Genomic DNA, 19,189 nt, shown 5'->3' on the forward strand with positions numbered 1-19,189 from the left:
GGTGGTGGGTATTGAGGAGGGCACGTTCTGCATGGAGCACTGGGTGTTGTGCATGAACAATGAATCATGGAACACTTCATCTAGAACTAATGATGTAATGTATGGGGATTAACATAAGAATAAAAAAAAAAAGATTCTAAGAAAAAAAAAAAAAAAGATGCAGACTCTGAAGTAAGTTTCCCTCTCTGCTCTCCTAATACCACCGCATCACCTGAGCTATGACTGTGCCAGGCACCCTACACGCACCGCTGCTAATCCTCACCACAGCCCTGCGAGGCACGGCTATCAAGTCCAGTTTTCAGATGATGCAACCCAGGCTCAGAGAGGCTGCGGGATCCACCCGAGGCTGCACCGCTGGTCCGTGTCAGAATTGGGATCCAAAGCCACATCCCTCAGCTTACAAAAACTTCATGACAGTAGCCGCTCCTTACCCGTGGTTTCACTTTCGGGGGGCCTCAGTTACCCGCGGTCAACAGAGATGGGGAGACCCGGAAGGGGATCCTCCTCCTGGTCAGACGTCAGTGCGCAGTAGCCCCGGCGCGCTGCGTCAGCGCCTAGGCCTCCTTCACCTCACGGCTCGTCCTCACATGGCTCCGTGTCATCTCACGTCACAACAAGGGTGAGTATGGTGATGAAAGGTATTTTGAGAGACAGGGAGATCACATTCACGTAACTTTTATCACAGTATATTGTTATAATTGCTCTATTTTATTATTAGCTATTGTTAATCTCTTACTGTGCCTAATTTGTAAATTAAACTTTCTCATAAGTATATATGTGTGGGAAGAAACAGTATAAACAGGGTTAGGTACTATCCGGGGTCTCTGACCGCGTACCCGCCCCACCCAGCGGGGAACGGAGACAGCCGGGTTTCACCGATTCTGCGCTGCCTCCCTGACGTGGTGGCAGAAGTTTAAGAATATGCTGTGCAGCCGCACCACCTATTTTGCAGCTGCCTTCCCCAAAGCCTGGGTGGACCCCAGTTGGCAGAGCGGGAGGGAGAATGCCTCTGAGCCCGGTGGAACCCACTGCAAACTATCCTCAGGGTCTCTCCTGCCGCTTGGAAGCTACAGGCCAGCAGTTACCGGGGAAAGTAGAGGCCATCTGCAAAGGGCAGCGACACTGTGGAGGGAAGGTTCACTCAGGTACACCTCCCGCCACCCTGTGACTGAGTGACACAAAAAGCGAGGGCAGCTGTGAGTGCCTTAATGTCTGGCATGAGAACCAGGCTTTTGTATTTGAGAACGGTTACCACTGTAGTGAATGCCCGTAAACCAAGACACATAAGGAAAAAGCAACCACTGGAGAGCACCTACTTGCTGAGCATTGTTTCTTCCTTCCTTCCTTCCTTCCTTCCTTCCTTCCTTCCTTCCTTCCTTCCTTCCTTCCTTCCTTCCTTCCTTCCTTTCTTTCTTTCTTTCTTTCTTTCTTCTTTGCTTTCTTTTCTTTCTTCTTTCTTTCTTTTCTTCTTTCTTTCCTTTCTTTCTTTTTTTCTTTCTTTCCTTTTTTTTAAGATTTCATTTGAGAGATAGAGAGAGAGAGGAAGAAGCAGGCTCCCTGCTGAGCAGGGAGCCCAATGTGGGGCTCTATCCCAGGACCCTGAGATCATGACCCGAGGGGAAGGCAGACACTCAATCGCTCAACCGACTGAGCCACCCAGGTGCCCCCTGAACATTGTTTCTGACCTTATATTTCTATGATCTGAACATTCCAGACCTCACCGAGGCAATCACATTTACATGTGTACCCAAGTCTTGAGGGAACTGAGCCTCTACCTACTTGGCTGTAAGAAGACCACTCTTTGACAGAAACTCCTCTGAAACATATCTGCGAAGCTCCAGGGATGTTTACACGTGTCCAAGAATCAGTGCTGGTGGTTGCTTGGCAAACATGACAGCCGCCACCCAAGGCTGGATGCTGCCAAGAAGGAAGAGGAAGCTCCTCATATATCACCCTCAGCCAGGGGTCCACAGCTTCAGCCACGTAGAATTGGTGAGTTTAGCAGAAGTTCATACATATATTCCCCTTCCAGCTGTGCATCGCGATGGGGTAGCCAATATCAACTAATAATGGAGATCTGGAAAAATGATTGCCCTCTAACCCTGGGTGTGTTAGGAACCCCTCTTTCTCTGACGGATGATTCAATTCAGGAGAATCCATAGTTCCTCTTGGCAAAAGTGGCTCTTATCGGACAGTTCATATGCATTATATTTAAACATCACTGGCAAATAGAATTCAAGTCCCCCGTCCCCAGCCCTCTTGCAAATCAGTGGATAAAACCAGATGTATTTGAAAAGGAGCAGTGTCACTTTTTCTTTCTTTTGCCAGGATTACCTGAAGTGGTTGCTCAGCCAAGATTCCTTATTAGATTTCAAATATAGGAAAAAGAACCAGTATTCAGCCAGTTAGCCATAAGACCTCTAATTAGAATCATAGATTACTAGCTTTGAAGAGGGAATTTACAGATAACTTAGATCAGTGGTTTTCAGTTTGTAAGTTATATACTTAGGTGTCTGTGGATCATAACATTTTAATCCAGAGGATGCCAAACGTTGTCCAGATCCTAAATAAATAGTACATACATACTCCCGTCTCTACATATAATACTATTTTTCAAATATATATGCCCCTATTGAGATGAATGAACTACAAATGCGTGTCAACCTGTGAATTCATGACAGCTTTTAATTTTATGTATTTCTTCAAACAACCAACATAAAAATCCACCTACATTTATAGGGAGAGAGCTTATGAAATTTTTTGATCAAAAAAGGGCATCCTCATGTGATACTTTCCTGTAGACCCATATTTCCTAGAATCACCTGGGCTGCTTGTAAAATGCACCCCAAATCTGGGAATCCATATCTGGCAGTAGGGCCCAGGAATCTGCATTTTAGGCACATTTCCCCAACAATTCACCTGCATACTGAAGTGTGAGAACTTCAGCTTGGGTTCACCAACTTATTTTATGGGCAAGAGAATTCAGGCTCAGAGGGGACGTGACAGGGCCAAGGTCATAAATTCTTCATCAGTAGAACCAATAGAACCTCATCTATCCTGTCCGTGTCTTGTCCTTCTCAGGCCCAGTAAGGGGCCAAGCAAGCTCCCAGGAAGGGTCCAGCTGACTAAGACCACATAGCCTCAGCATGGCGGCATGACACTGCCTCCCTGGGTGAAACGGTTCTCTTTCCGAGGTTCCCGCTTCCTGACGCCCTCCCTCATCCTGTTATTGGTAGGTGTCACCAATTCTCTCAAGTCCCAGCTCCAAGTTTTGCCTCAGTTTGGCCAGTACACCTGTGCGTGTACTGGTTTCGATGCTGTTTTTGTTTGTGTCTCACATAATGTCTGGTGCAGAGCTGTGCATGGGGGTGCTTGCTTGAATGAATGTTTCCAAATATGCATGACACCAACTCCAAAAATGTTTAGTGTGGGCATACACCCCATTCAGCCTTTTATTTCTTTATAACCCTACTCTCCAAGCACTTTTTGCCAGGCCCTGCAGATACAAAACAGACCAAATGTAGCCCTTCTCTCAAGAAATTTATGTGCTCTTTGGGTTTTTTTAAATATTGGCACAAATTTAATTTTCTCTGCGCTCAAATAAATGGTAAGTAATTATCTAAGTTTGTAAGCAAATAGCAAAATTGTGAAGAACAATCATCAATGGAAACAAAATCCTTAATGAATAGTATAATACTTATCTAATTTTAGAGCACTTGCTACATTCTGGACCATTTATAAACAGCATCTTATTTACTCCTCAATGCAACCCTTCAAATGCACTCTTCTTTCTGTTTCAATGAGGGAGAAAATGAAGCAAGTGACTTGCCTAAGATCCCATCAAATGTGATGCCAGGTTTGTGTAATAGGCAAGGCTGTGTCTTTAACTGCTGTTCTGTGTCACTGCCCCATACCTAGTCGTCCTGCATCTAGGCTCGCATAACGCTGAGGCACAGTTGCCAGATAATGAAATGAGCAGTGATGAGTCACGGAGGGCAGGCAGCAGACCTGAGGTGACTGATGAATTTGTTATCAGTAAGTGGGGTCAGGCATTACAAAACCGCATTAGAACCTACTGCACAAAACCCCAGGCTCTCAGTGAGCCATGCAGAAAGCCAAAGCGCGTCACCATTCTCTGATGTAGAGTTTGGTGTCTTGACCTGCCTTCCCACCCATTTACCCTGGAGCCTTGTCTCCTTCAAGGGTGGTTCTCTAGAGGCAGTCCAGAGAATTCAGATTTTAAAAGCTTGTTCCCGGCCTCCTCTGCCTGACTCATTGTGTGGTCTCTCACTGGTGAGTCACCAATCTATGACTCAGTTTCACATCCTACGCAGGGCTCAGAGTTTGGCTGTTGGGATCCTGGGGACAGATTTATATGGAGGTGACATTAGGTTAGTGATGCGCTAGTGAACCCGGGATCTATCTTTATCTCCTTTGGCTTGTGGGAGCATCTGTTAACCTGTCAGAGGTGTTCATAGGTCAGCCAAGACTGGAAACTCTGATGGTCTCACCAGTGAAGTCAGCCTCCATTTTGGATGATGCTGTGTGTCAAGGGAAAGGGCTCATGGAACCTTGACTCTGGACCCTTATCCAAATCAAAGACAAGGAAAGGCTCAGAAAGAGTGGAGCAGGAGGATGTTAGAGAAGAGATTCCTCTGGAAAGAGCTGCTCCTGATCTCTCCCTTTGGGGGAGGGGTGGAGGCACTGCGGGAGAACATTGAAAGCTACTTCTTGCAGTAGGGACATGGAGGGACTAGTGCCCTGGTCATGCTTGGTGACTGGTGCCTGGCTCCTGCCCCCAAGGGGTAAGGGATGAGACTTGCTCTTTAGGTGCAGTAACAGGAGAGAGGGCTGGGTGGGTTTGGATGCACTCCCAGAGTTCTTCAGAGTAGGGGATGCAGTCGTTTCCTGTGCATGAGGTGTGGGCCATACCGAGAGAGAATAATCATGTGGTTTGGGTCATCTAAGATCTTGTGTGAAAATGCCTGCTAGAGGAGCGAAGGGATTTTGGCAGGAAGACAAGATGTGCTACTCTGCATTGACTCAGGCAGCACCAGGAATGGAATCACATCTGTCAGGGTCAAGGGAAGTATAGGACAGAGGTCCCAGGAGGGGACCTTGGAAGAACCCATGGCATGACCCCATGAGAAGAGTCCTGCTCTGGCCCACCAGGGATGCTTTCTGTGGTCAAAGGCCAACTCAAGTCCAAGCTGTCCTACCCCTTACATTCCTCCTGCCCATGGCTTTCCCTTAAAACAACAGAGAGCAAGAGTAGGATGGGGAAGAATCAAGACAGGAGGAGTCAACTATAAAGCTGCATTTCTATTATGCCATGAGTCATGCTTGTTCGACATACTAGCTATACAAACCAGAATGGTATTGCCTATTTTTTTTGTCTGTTTATTTTCTTAATTACTGATAAATGCCTTCACCTTTCCCTTGGAGCCTGACCACATCCCTACCTTTTCATTCCTTCTCTCTGTGTCTCATAATATTGTTATAGGCCTCTATGATAGCATGCTAGCTTGTATCCTGACTGTTTACCAGCATTCGCTGTATTAAAAGATGAGTTCCTTGTGGGCAGCAACTATATCTTATACATGATAATATTCTCCATAACCAGCATAGTGATGGGGTATGGTTGGTATGCAGTCAATTCTTACTAAATTAATGACATAATGTATGCACGTTGATAGGAAGGACTTAGCAAAAGGGAGATGGATTTATCTTGATCTTTTGGACCTTCTCACATCTTACCAGCTGGGCTGTACCTATTGTTTTTCCATGTAGCTCTAGTCATGTTCCCTGAAGACCTGGGTAGCTCTTTGCCCATGTGGATTGTTGAGGGAAACCCCAATTATACCCATGAGACACATGTCCCTGAGGAGGGATGGAGACATTGAAGAGAATAAGCTCTCGATCAGGATAAATAAAAAATGGGAGCTGAGCCACGCCTGCCTGGTTTCAACAGAACCCACTATTGTGCAGAGAACAGTGGAGAAATTGTTCATCCACATCTCATTGCTCATGGAAATATTCCGACTGCAAAGTCAGTGTCAGCTTTGATTTCCTGCCCTGGGAGGAGGCTTGGTCAAAAGGCACAAAGTGGGCCTCGGCGGAGTCAGAGGGGCTGTGAGGTTGGATAAGAGGAGACCCTCTCACACTCCATCTTTGTTCTGTGGTGGGACTTCTAGTGCTGGGGTGGTCAACCCAGCCCAGCCCAGTGCTAGACTTAGGCTCCTCTGAGAACCCCATCCCCTCTTGCAGCCACAACAAGATCACAGCAGAAGAGGTCAGACCAGGCCTGAGGGTCAGTACCTCAGTCCTTGAAAGGAGCAAGTCCTGGAGCATTGGGAATCCAAGGGGCTGATGACTGGGGAACAGAAAGGTAGAATTCACCCACCCATTCTGGGTTCCCTTGAAGGGGACAGCAACTAAAATAACCTGGAAAAGGCACTTACAGAGCCAGTTGCTGCCTCAAAGCTAATTTTAAGAATGTCCCTTTCTCTTGAAATTTCATCACCATGACTCATCTCACTGCAGGCCAAGATTCTGAAGCTCTGAGTCAGACTGGGCCCTGAGAGCTGAGGCTCAATGGGAGTTTTACCTAAATAAAGCCTGCAAGCTGGGCCTGCTGTGAAAGATGTGTTTGGAATTTGCTACTTCAGCAGTGCACACACCCCTGAACCTCTGCCTTGCAGTTGCCCACTTTTTATGGGGCTGCTGGTACGAAGTCTTCTCCTCAACACAAGATTCCCCTTCCTTTTGCTTGAACTTTCAGTTAGTATGTTTCCATAGTTTCCCTGCTGATTTAGTGCTTTTTCCACAATATAGTCAGCGTTGCCATAGGTGATTTTGGATACTTGCAGGTGGAACAGGTGTGATGATAAAGCACAAATTCCAGAAAGGGCCCAGGCCCCCCTTCTCTAAATGCCAATCAAAGGGAATGGCATTTAAACTTGCATCCTAGAAAGTCAGAGCTGGGAGGGGCGTTGGCTCTTGTCATCCACCATCCCTGTCATTATATAGGTAAGTAATCCATATCTCAGAGATGTCAACCAATTTACCCAAGGTAACATAGCAAGATAGGAGATGAATCTAGACAAGAAGCCAGGGGCTGCTAACATCTTAATCTCTTGACTAAACTGCCCCTGCTTTTATTTACTCTATGTCCAGATTGATCCCTGGATTCTACATAACCTACATCTGGATATGGGGTTGGGGGTGAGAGGTCCTATAGGAAAGAGGGAAGAGGCAATGTTCCGGGCTGACTGCCCGCTCCTTGGAGTCCCTCGAGCTTTAGGTCAGCACCTGAGAAGATGGTTGCCATAGTCATGGTGGCAGGTTATGGCCACTCCTCCCACCACGGGAGCTTGGAGATAGGCCCTGGAAGGGAAGGTGGGGCTGCTAGCGAGTGGCTTGGAAGCAGTGACCCAGTTTTTACTCAGGGATGGTGGTAGTGGAAAGTTAACCAAAGCAACCGAAACAGAAACTCTGGCATCTCAGCTGTCCTTGGGGCACATGGTGTCCCCTTGTGAATGAGAACATGAGGGGGGGTGTAGCCAGGTATACTAAGAATAGCTTTGGCATCAGGCTGTTGAAGTTAGAATTTTAGGGGGGTTGTAACAGAGGCCCACTCATATAAGCTCAGGTAGGAAGGATTGCTGTGAGGATAGGTGCTGTGGTTCAGCCAGGTCTCGGATCCAAGATCAGGGCTCTATCATGAAACCCTTCAGTTCCATGGAGGATGGTTCCAGGCTTCATTCTCTTTGGCTCCTTATCCTCCACCCTCTCTTTCTATCTGTGTCTCTCTGATTTTACACTCCCTTTCTCTTGACATCTCCACTTCTCTCTGTGCATCTACTCTGTCTTCCTCTCTCTCTGCCTGCAGTTCTCCTTACTTCACTTCACACATGGCCCCAGAATGGCTGCCCCTCTGTTAAGTGCAACTCATCAACCAGTGCCAAGCTCAGCTTCCAGAGCTAAGTGGCTGTGATTTGTCCAGATTCTAAAATCATAAGAGGAGTCAGATGGGCCACACAAGTCATAGGCTGCTGGCCACCTCATGGATTAGCTGCCCTTGGGTCCAATCAGCTGTGGCCATAGGGGCAGGATCTCCAGGCCACAGACAGTCGACAGGGAGTGGGCATCCTATGGAGGATTGACATGCAGAGTATCTAGCTATATATTCCGCTTTGCCACTTCCATGACTTGGGGCTTTGGACAACGCTCCTTACTTCTCCAAACCTTAGTTTCTTCATCTAAATGAGGGGAATAATACTCCACAAGGTTGTAGAGAAAACCAGATAAATATAATATGTCATCAACCCATGCCATCCACATGGCAAATATTCAATAAATAGTTGCTATTATCAACTAGCATTGATTTAAGAGAACCGGAGTCTTGGGCATACATAGCACAGTCCAGAGAGTGTCCACAGGCCTTTTGAACTTCTCCTTCTTTTGTCTTTCTGCATTTGGAATTTTTTTCTTTCCCCTCTTGATGTTTCTTCATTTTTCCCTTGTTGTCAGTGCTATAACCCAATGCTTGAGGATTTCACAACAGGATGCACCGAAGCCAATGTTTTCCATTTGGATATGACTTACATGCTCTGCCTTGCTGTTGTCAGTAACATTGAAGGGGTGGAGGGTGTGGTTTACTGTACTGAATAATGCTATGATCTGCTTTTTTGAAACTGCTCCAACAAAGGAAGGAAGTTGTCTGTGATGGCACTGCTGGCTTTTATAACATAAATTTGAAGGTCTGTGTTGTTGTTTGGCAAAAATCCCAAAATTTCCCTCAAGAAGCTCAGGCCAAGTTAAGAGCCAGCTACAGAATGCAGAGATATATTTAATAAAAAGCAAAAATTACTCTAGCTGCCAGAAATTGTTATAAATATTTTGCCAAACATACACAGCCTTCTCTCTCTCCCTATCAGTCCCTTAATTATACACCCTGCAAAGTCATTGCTTGGAAAACTGCACAGGTGAGCTGTGTACATGAGAATGTCGGGGTGTGAGCACTGGTCTTGGGGGAGGTAGGTTACTAGAGCTTTGGGAACTTAGGGCCAGAGTTACAAACTGGGGAAAGGGTTCACAGATAGAGACAAAGTCCTAATAGCCATGGCAAAGGCAGGCCTATTCCAGGTTAGAGCAAGGAGATATGATGCAAAAACAGAGGGATAATCTATGATAAAATTCCAGGTCATTGCAAAAGTTTCAGTAAAATCTTCCAGGTCCTGGGCTAACTTCATGGGCATGAAACCTGAGCAGTTGCACAGGTTCCCACACTCAGAAGGGTCCCATGCTTGCTTTAATGTTCTGTGGTTGATGTACTAAAAATTTTGTTTAAAGCTTTTATTTATTTACTTGACCCAAAGAGAGAGAGAGCACAAGCAGGGGGAGCTGCAGAGGGAGACGGAGAAGCAGGCTCCTGGCTGAACAGGGAGCCTGACGTGGAACTCGATCCCAGACCCCGGGATCATGACCTGAGCCGAAAGCAGATGCTTAACCGATTGAGCCCCGATGTACTAAAATTCTTAAACATTTTTTACAAAAGACCCTACATGTTAATTTTTGCACTGGGCCTTGAAAATTATGTTGCTGGTCCTGACCCAGGAAGATTGAACCAAAGACTCATTTCCAGAAATACAGCTAATAGGAAGAACAAGGGAAGGATGAAGGAGTGACCTCTCCTGGTTATGGGGGCGAGGTCTAGGGGCAGCCATCAAGTGATTTTAGAACCTAGTAGAACCAGGCAGAGGTCAGTGATCCAACTTGAATAGGCAAGGACTGTGGCAGCAACTGACAGCCTGTAGGGATGTGCCTTGAAGTGTGCCTGGGGTTATGGCGCACAGGGCACTGGTCTTAATCAGGAAACCTGGCCGGGTATCAGGTGTCAGTCCTTATCCAATCACAGCAGGGCCTCATGGCCACAGCCAATCAACAGGGAGGGAGAGGAATACAGGCAAAGTACAGGTACAAGGGAGTTCTCCATAGACAGACATAGATACAGAGGCCAGCTTTGCCCCTTACAGGTGTTGTGCCTTCCGGCAAGTCTTCTTACTTATCTGAGACTTAGTTTCTTCATCTGTAAAGTGAGGGAAACAATATCTATTCACAAGATTCATCAGAAGATTAGATGAGATGCAGTGTATAAAATTCCTGTCACTTTGTGTGGCACATGCAAATAATCAGAAGTTCCTATTATAGCCTACGATTGATTCAGGAGAACCAGAATTAAGAAGAGTAAATTCTAATCCCACTGACATGACCTTGGGCAAACTGCTTTACCTGTCAGTTTCCTCATAAGTAATGGAGAAATAAAAAAAAACCCATGCCTAAGACAGTGCCTTGCACTTAGCAGGTACTCACTAAATCTATACTACTAAGTGAATGAATGAAGGTATGTGTCCTGCCTCACTGTGATAAGGAATATGAGAGCTATTTTCAAAGCTACAAAGGGCTTTTTAACTATATTATCTTTTTTGTTGACGTCAAAGAATCAGACTTACTACTTTTGGGGGGTAGGGATCAAATCTGTTTGGGATCAGCTCATTCTGAAAATAAAATAACTTTCTGAGTGCTTGCCTGGTTGGGCATTTGGTCAAACTTTTGTTACTGGCATCAGCACATAGCTAACTAATCCAAATGTAACCAAACTGGGCTGGGAGTCTTTTCATTGCTTTTTTTCTTCTAAGTTTTTCTTTCCAGAATAAAAGGGAAATGCTATTATCACATGGCTTACCACAAATCAAAAAGTATAATTAATGACAAGACATTCAATCTGCATGAGCCTACATCAAATGGATTTAGAGCATGTCATTTCTTTTCATTATAGCTCATGAAGCATGAAGAGTATTTAAAGAGAAAAAAAAAATGTTTCATTCATAGCCTCTGAGATGCCAAAAGGGGAAATGACTTATGTACAAATGACATAAAGCACATATTTTTCTTGCTCTGAGTTTACATATCCCATATGGGATAAAAGGAAACCCAATGTCACCACCATACCAACCGCCTTGGATGAGAAGATTTCCGGACTTCAAGGATAAAATAACAATCTGAACAATGAGCGGTCAAAGGTGAGCTTCACCAAACTGGAGTGACCTTGAGCTTGAATGGATTCTTGAGGTATTACATACTTTCTGTCTTGAATGATGGAATTGGGATATGGTTAACAATTGCTAGAAGACCAAGCTGGCTAAATCTCTACCAAAAATCTGTGCTCCTTCCTCCACTGTATAAAGTTGTGGCTTCTCAACCAAGTGCTAAATTTCCCAGGCTTCTAGCATTAAGTGTGATTGTATAGATAAATTCTCAACAATGGAACATTAGTGGAAGTGATGTGTTCATGTCTTCTTTGGAGAAATAGGAATACAAATCCTTGGCCTATGATTATTTGGATTATTTGTCTTTTTCTTATTGAGTTGTAATAGTTATTTATATAGTCTGGTTACTAGCCCTCTATCACATACATGTATGGTTTGCAAATATTTTCTCCCATTTTGTAAATTGTCTTCACACCTTCTTGATAGTATCCTATGAAGCACAAAGTTTTTAACTGATGAAGTACAATTTTTCTATTTTTTCTTTTGCTGCTTTTGGTGCAATAGCTAAGAAACCATTGTCTCATTCAAGGTTATGTACATTTTCTTCTAAGACTTTCATAGTTTTAACTTTTCCATTTTGAATTTTGAACCATTTGAGTTCTTTTTTACATATGATATGAGGTAGGAGTCCAAGTTTATTTTGCCTGTGGCTATCCAGTTGTACCAACACCATTTGTTGGAAAGATTATTCTTTTCCTTATTGAATATTTTGGCACCTTTGTCAAAGTCAGTTGATCAGGGTTTATTTCTGGACTTTCACTTCTATTCTCTTGATCTGTATGTCTACCTTCTGCCAGTACCATGCCTTCTTGATTGCTATAGCTTTGTAGTAAGTTCTGAATTCAGGAAGTGTGAGCTCTTCAACTTTGTTTTTTTTCGAGACTGCTTTGCCTTTCCTGGGTCCTTGCATTTCTATTTGAATATTAGGATCAGCTTTATCAATATCTGTAAAAAATTAAAAAGGCAGCTAGAATTTTATTAGTATTGTGTTGACTGTATAGATCAATTTGGAGAGTATTGCCATTTTACCAATATTGTCTTCAAATACATAAACATGGGATGTCTTTCCGTTTATTTAGATTTTCTTTAAATTCTTTCAACAGGAGCACCTGGGTGGCTCAGTCAGTTAAGCATCTGCCTTCAGCTCAGGTCATGATGATCCCAGAGTCCTGGGATCGATCCCCCTGCTCAGCAGGGAGTCTACTTCTTCCTCTCCCTCTGCTCCTCTTCCTGCTTGTGATCTCTTTCTCTCTCTCTCAAATAAGTAAATAAAATCTTAAAAAATTCTTTCAGCAATGTTTGATAGTTTTTAGTGTGTATTTCTTTCACTTTTTAAATTAAATTTATTCATAAGTATTTTATTCTTTTTGATACTATCATAAACGGAATTTTTTTCATAATTTAACCTTCAGATCATTCACTGCTAGTATATGAAAATAAAATTGATTTTGTATGTTGATCTTATAAACTGCCACCTTGTTGCTCTTGTTTATTGTCTCTAATAGGTTTTTTGTAATAGATTCCTTAGAATTCTCTATATGCAAGTTCATTTAAACTGTGAATGAAGATACTTTTACCTTTTTTTCTTTCTAATTTGGATGCTTTTTATTTGTTTTCCTTGCTTAATTTTCATGGCTAGACTCTCTAGTACAATATTGAGTAAGAGTGGACAACCTTGTCTTGTTCCTGTTCTTAGAGAGAAAGATTTCAGTTTTTTACTATTAAGTATGATGGTAGCTATGGGTTTTTCATAGATGTCCTTCATCAGTTTAGGGAAGTTGCCTTCTATTCCCAGTATGCTGAATATTTTTTTCATGAAATGGTATTGGGTTTTGTCAAATGCTTTTGCTGCATCTATGAAATGAGTATGCTGTTTTTGATCTTTATTAATGGTATATTATATTTAATTTTTGTATGTTGAACCAAACATTAATTCTTGGGATAAATTCCAATGGGTCATGTGTATGATCCTCTTTATATATTGTTGGATTTGGTTTGCTAGTATTTTGTTGAGGATTCTTGCATCTACGTTTACAAGAGATATTGGTTGGTGTGTCTTCTTGTGACATCTTTGGTTTTGATTTCAGGGTAATATTGGCATCATAAAATGAATCGAGAGGGGTTTCCTCTTCTATTTTTTGGAAAAGCTTGTGAAGGATTTGTGTGAATTCTTCTTTAAAGAAGTTTTGCCACCAATGAATCAACCTTGTTTTGGACTTTTCTTTGAGGGAAGTTTTTGATTACTAATTCACTCTCTTTACTTGATATGGGCCTACTCAGATCTTCTGTGTCATTTTGATTTAGTTTCGGTAGTTGGTTGCATTCTAAGAATTTGTTGGTTTCATCCAGGTTTTCTTAGTATACAGTTGTTCATAGTGTTTCCTTATAATCCTTTGTATTTCTGTAAGGTTGGTAGTGATATCCCCTTTCATTCCTGATTTTAGTAGTTTGGATCTTCTCTCTCTCTCTCTCTCTCTGTTTTCTTGGTCAGTCTAGCCAAAGTCTTGTCAATTTTGTTAATCATTTCAAAGAAACAACTTCTGGTTTGGCTGGTTTTCTCTATTGGTTTTCTATTCTCTAATTTGTTTCCATTGTGATCTTTATTATTTCCTTCCTCTACTTGCTTTAGGTTTAACTTGCTCTTCTTTTTCTAGCTTCTTAAGGTAGAAGTTTAGACTACTGACCTGAGGTCTTTCTTCCTTTTTTCATGTAGGTATTCATGACCTTCACAAGTTCTAGCAGCAACCTTGCAGGGGTGTAGGATTATACCCATTTACAACATGGAATCTGAAAGTTAAAGAGGCTAAATGACTTATTTAAGACTATACAGCCAGTCAGTGGCAAAGTTGGAATTAAAATTTCAATCCTCTAAGTGGGAAATGAGGGATTAGATTCAAAGTCACCATACTTTTCTTCTCTGCCACATTGCTTGTAGAAGCATTAAAATATTCCCAGAGAATTCTAGCTCACATTTTGTGTCACACTGTCTTATGTGATTCTGTAATTATTGTAACCATTGTGCATGCATGTGTGTGTTTTGACAGCTTATGTAATCAGTGTGTGTGTGTGTGTGTGTGTGTATGTTTTGAAAGCTCAAGAAAAACACATTTTTTTGAAGGCAGAAAGTATTCTATGAACTTCTGTATCTGTAGCACTCAGAATGCGAAATAGTTTAATGTTTGTATGTTGTAAGAGAATCTACTCGATGTTTTTTCTCATCTATTGTGTTATTTTAATTTCAGCAAAAGTGTATAGATGGGTGATATTCCTGGCCCCAGAAACTCAGACATGTTAGTATGTGGCCAAATCAGAGCACTAATAATAGGTGGATTATAGGCATAAAACCAGGTGCCTGAGTCCACATTTTGTGCTCTTTCTGTTCCACATATGGTGCTATGATAAAAATGGAGTAGGTGAAATGAAGTACTTTAAAAATAATGTTTCATTCATTCATTTACTTATTTCAAAAATATTGAGCCTCTGTTTTATGTGTCAGGCATTGTACAAAATACTTACGATAAGTGGTGAGCCAAATTAGACATTGTCCTTTTACTTGGGAATAGACAGATATTAATGAAATGGTCCACACAAATACATGTATAATTGCAACTGTCATAAATGTTAGAAGGTAGACTCAGCATGATGAGTAAATAATGAGGTGATCTGACTGGTAAGCTAGGTCATGTAAGACTTCCCTAGGGAGTACTACTTCACTGAGATCTGAAGTTAATAGGAGCCAAGTGAAGAGCAAGTAAAGAGCATTCCATACAGAAATAACAGTCTGTGTAAATGCCTGTGATAGCTCAGCTCTTTGAGAAACCTAAGGGTTTTGTGTACTTCATTTAAAACATTGTAGTCAAAACCAGTATGATACACCACAACTGAACAGTAAAACAGTGCAAGTGTATGAAAAAGTCAGGTTAATCCTAACTTCTTCAAAGACCAAATTATCTATCTCTCTGCTTATAAGCATTCACATCAGAGGATAGAGAAAAGAGCAAAAAAAAGAAGTGATATTACTACAGTTTTCTAAATACAAATCTGTTCATGTCAGTCCCTGCTTTAAAAATTTCTCCACCTCTTCCCTGCGTGCCACAAGATTGTTCTGCTTTTAGGTAGTGGAGGATTGAACAATTTTAATTTCAATGGTAGTACATTTATTTTAAGGTGTAGCAGAAATTGCACGAGTAATTTCATTATATTTCTTCCTAGGGGGAAGCTTAAGTAGTTAATCCCACTATAATGTACCTTAGACAGTTGGCATGAATTACAGGTGCATTTTTCAGCCATGCCTATTGATCTTTTAAAACATCAGTAGCCAAACTTCTGCCTCTATAGTTTAGAAAGTATACAGTTCAGAAGTACACATTGTATATATAACATGGTTTGCTAAATATGGACCCTCACACCCTGAATTTCCGTGTTCAGTGCTATAAATTTTTCAGCCATACATCAAAATGCTATTTCTAATGGTACACAAATATAACAGTAACAACCAAACATTTTTTAATTCTTTTCAGGTGCCAGGCACTGTCATAGGCCCTTGGCATGACTAACACATCGTAGGAGGTATAACAATACCATGAGGTAGAATCTCAGTTCTGCAATGAAGAAACTGAAGCACAGAATGGTAGATAATTTGCCCAAGGTCACACTGCCAGTACATGGCAAAGCTAAGATAAACATCAGACTGGCAACCTAGTGCTCTTGCTCTTAACCATCACATCCAGAGTAGTTCAAAGCTGTGATGGTGGCACAGAAAGGAGCAGTTTGGGAAACAGAAGAATAGGAGATGGAATGTAACTTCCTCATCCAGGTACACTTCTGGCCTCATTTCCTGCCCTTCATCTCATTTCGCACTGGGCCACTCGTGCCCCTCCTCCTCTCCACACTGTGTTGGGGCCCTTCAAGCCTGGGACCTTGAACACCCAAGCCATGAACACCCAGACCCCCATCCCCCATTCACTGCTGTATCCACAGCTTCCAACACAGAGCTCCACTCAGAGAGTCTTGTTTGCTGAGTGTTAGATCCAAATATTAGAGCCAAAAGAGACTTCAGAAATCATCCAGAAGAATTTCATAATTTTCTAGATTAAGGAAAGAGAAGTCTAGAGGAGGAGACCATGTTGCTTACAGTCACACATCAAGTCACACACAGACAGGATCAGAACCAAGACCCTGCTCCCAGGCCAGAAGCCTTGCTTATCCATGTGGCTCTCAGCCTTTTGTTCTTTAAGCTCGTCAAGGAAAATCTAAGAAAAAGAAAACAATAACTGAAGCACAGATAGCAAAGGACTTTGGGTACCTATTTCAATGTTTTTATTAACTCTTGAATACATTCCAATGCATTTCAAAGTGATCTAGAGACCGCAGAGGGAGCCTGGAAGTCAAAGTCACTCTAAGCAATTACAGTGTTTATCACATCAGCACTTCACAAATCAATCCAGAAAGCATCTGGGAACCTAAAATAGGTTCCCTCAAGCCAAGGGGAAAATCTTCATGCAGAGGTTAAGAGATTTGCTGGAAGGCATGTGGGGACTCACTGGTTTGGGATTAAGCTTCATGGGCCCATGCCCTCCAACCTGATATCATCTGACAATCCACCAACTGCACTAGCACTGCAGTGAAGACGTCACTCACTCATTCATTCATTCATTCATTCATTCAACACATTCATTGATGTCTGGTCTGTGTCAGGCAGAGTGACAGGCATGAGGCAGTAGATGCCTAAACAGAACATCACTGTCAGGATGGCATATGGTCACCTACCCTCAACAGCGTGCTGAGAGCCAGAATAAGGACACCAGTGAAGTACACATGGGATCCCAGAGGAGGGAATCATTCTGGTGAGGGCTGTACCTGTACTTGGTTTGAATTCTGTTTCGGACTTCCTAGCTCTGGACCTTTAGAAAGCTACTTAGCAGTTCTCGGTCTGTTAGTTTTACATTAAAATGGTAGGGGGTGTAATGAATGAGAGTATCTACTGCATAGGACTGCTGTGTGGATTAAATTAAATAACATCTGTTGAGCAGTTAGAACCGTGGCTGACTCATTAGTGCTCAGTAAAGGGTTTGTGAATTATTAGAGGTCGAGGGCTTCCAGCTCTAGCCCTGTTTCCACTAGCCATGTTACCCCAGGCCAGGGACTTAATGTTCCAGCATTTACGTTTACTCATTTCTAGATAGCAGGATGCTCCATAAGAAATCATAGATCTATGTGTCCCCTATTCTTCAGCAAAGAAACTGTAAGAAAGCCATTCTGAACTCCCAGAGAGTAGCCTCCAATAGAGAGGAAGGTGGAAGGCACTCTGTGGGTCTCCCTTAGAAGCTGTATTCATTTGCTAGGGCTGCCATAACAAAGTACCTCAAACTGGATGGCTTAAACAACAGAAATTCATTGTCTCACAGTTCTGGAGGCTAGAAGTCCAAGATCAAGGTGTTGGCAGGGTCTATTCCTCCTGAGGACTGGGAGGGAGGATCTGGTCCAGGATCACTCCTTGGCTGTAGATGGCACTCTTCCTGGGGCTCTTCACATCGTATCTTCCCTCTGTGTGTGTCTTTGTGTCCAAATGTTCCCTGTTTTTATGAGGGCACTAATCATGCTGTCCTGGGTCCCACCCTAATGACTTCACTTTAACTCGATAACCTCTATAAAGACCCTCTTTCCAAATAAGGTCCTATTCTGCAGTGCTGGAGGTTAGGACTTCAACGTATGAATTTGGGGGGAACACAATCCAACCCATTACAGAACGGAATTAACATTTGAATCTCTGAAAAAGAACTAATAAAAATATATGGCAGATTCTTTTACTATTCACTAGGATCTGTTTTTTTCCTCTGGGAAAATTAAGTTCCCTTGCCCCTTGAAATTAGTCTTGGCTGGGTAATTTGTTGGGACCAATAAAATGCCAGCAGAAATGATATTCTGGGCAGCAGTGGTTTTTGCTTTGTCATGCCACTACTGCTGGCCTTGTTTCTGGGGACTCCTGCTCCATCGGCCTGGGTCCCAGAGTGAGGACAGCTATCAGTAACAGGACCCAGAATGGGAGTAAAACATAAATCTTTATTTTTACAAGCCATTAAGATTTGAAGGTTCTTTATTACCTCAGCATAAGTAGATGAAGGGTAGGCAAACTGCTTCTTGGGCCAAATCCTGCCTGCCACTATTTCTGTAAATAAAGTTTTATTAGAATATAACCATGTTCATTCATTTGCCTATTGCCTATGGCTGCTTCTGAACTATAATGGCAGAGCTGAATAGTTGTGACAGAGACCGCCTGGTCTGCAAATCCTAACATATACACTATCTGGTCCTTTATAGAAAACTTGCCAAAACCTGACCTACACAATTCTTATTAATGCAATATATTTGAGGCTTAATTTTTCTTTGGAATTTTGCTTTTGCAACACTCCACAAACTTTGATATGTGGTATAATAATGATCATTCATTTCTAAATAGTTTATAATTTATTTTCTCTTTTTCATCTGAGTTATTTTAAAAATTACAATTTGTTTTTTAAGGATACTAGCCTTTTGTTGCTAATAAATACTATTACAGGGACGCCTAGGTGGCTCAGTCGGTTAAGTGGCTGCCTTCGGCCCAGGTCATGATCCCAGGGTCCTGGGATCGAGTCCCACATCGGGCTCCTTGCTCAGCAGGGAACCTGCTTCTCCCTTTCTCTCCCTCTGCTTGTGCTCTCTCTGTCAAATAAATAAAATCTTTAAAAAAAATAAAAAAAAAATACTATTACATTATAGTCAAAGAATGTGGCATATTAAATTCTATTGTTGGAATTTATTGCATTTCTTTGTGGCCAAATACATAGCCTATGTTTATAAGTGATCTACATATATTTGAAAGGAATGTGTATTTTTCTTTGTTAGATGGTCAGTTCTTTCTCTGTCTCTCTCTTGTTTTCTCCTTTTATAGTTGTGATCAAGATAGTTAATGGTGTTATTCAGATCTTTTTCATCCATACTTGTGTTTGGCTTTTTGATTTGCCTATTTCTGAGATAATGTTAAATTATTCCTTTATAATTATGAATTTGTCAATGTCTAACTTATGTCCATCATATTT

General features: G+C 42.2%; 1 long non-coding RNA gene across 1 annotated transcript; it reads left to right on the plus strand.

The window, feature by feature from the left end:
• The first annotated feature begins 161 nt into the window (after nt 1-161).
• On the plus strand, nt 162-12,873 carry LOC145716247 (uncharacterized). The gene is made up of 3 exons (XR_014138804.1): nt 162-619; nt 1,715-1,992; nt 10,841-12,873. It is a non-coding gene; the product is annotated as an uncharacterized LOC145716247 (long non-coding RNA).
• Nucleotides 12,874-19,189: the final 6,316 nt, after the last annotated feature.

This window comes from Leptonychotes weddellii, chromosome 11, assembly GCF_054177405.1.
Source record: "Leptonychotes weddellii isolate Sample4059 chromosome 11, ASM5417740v2, whole genome shotgun sequence".
Classification (NCBI taxonomy): domain Eukaryota; kingdom Metazoa; phylum Chordata; class Mammalia; order Carnivora; family Phocidae; genus Leptonychotes; species Leptonychotes weddellii.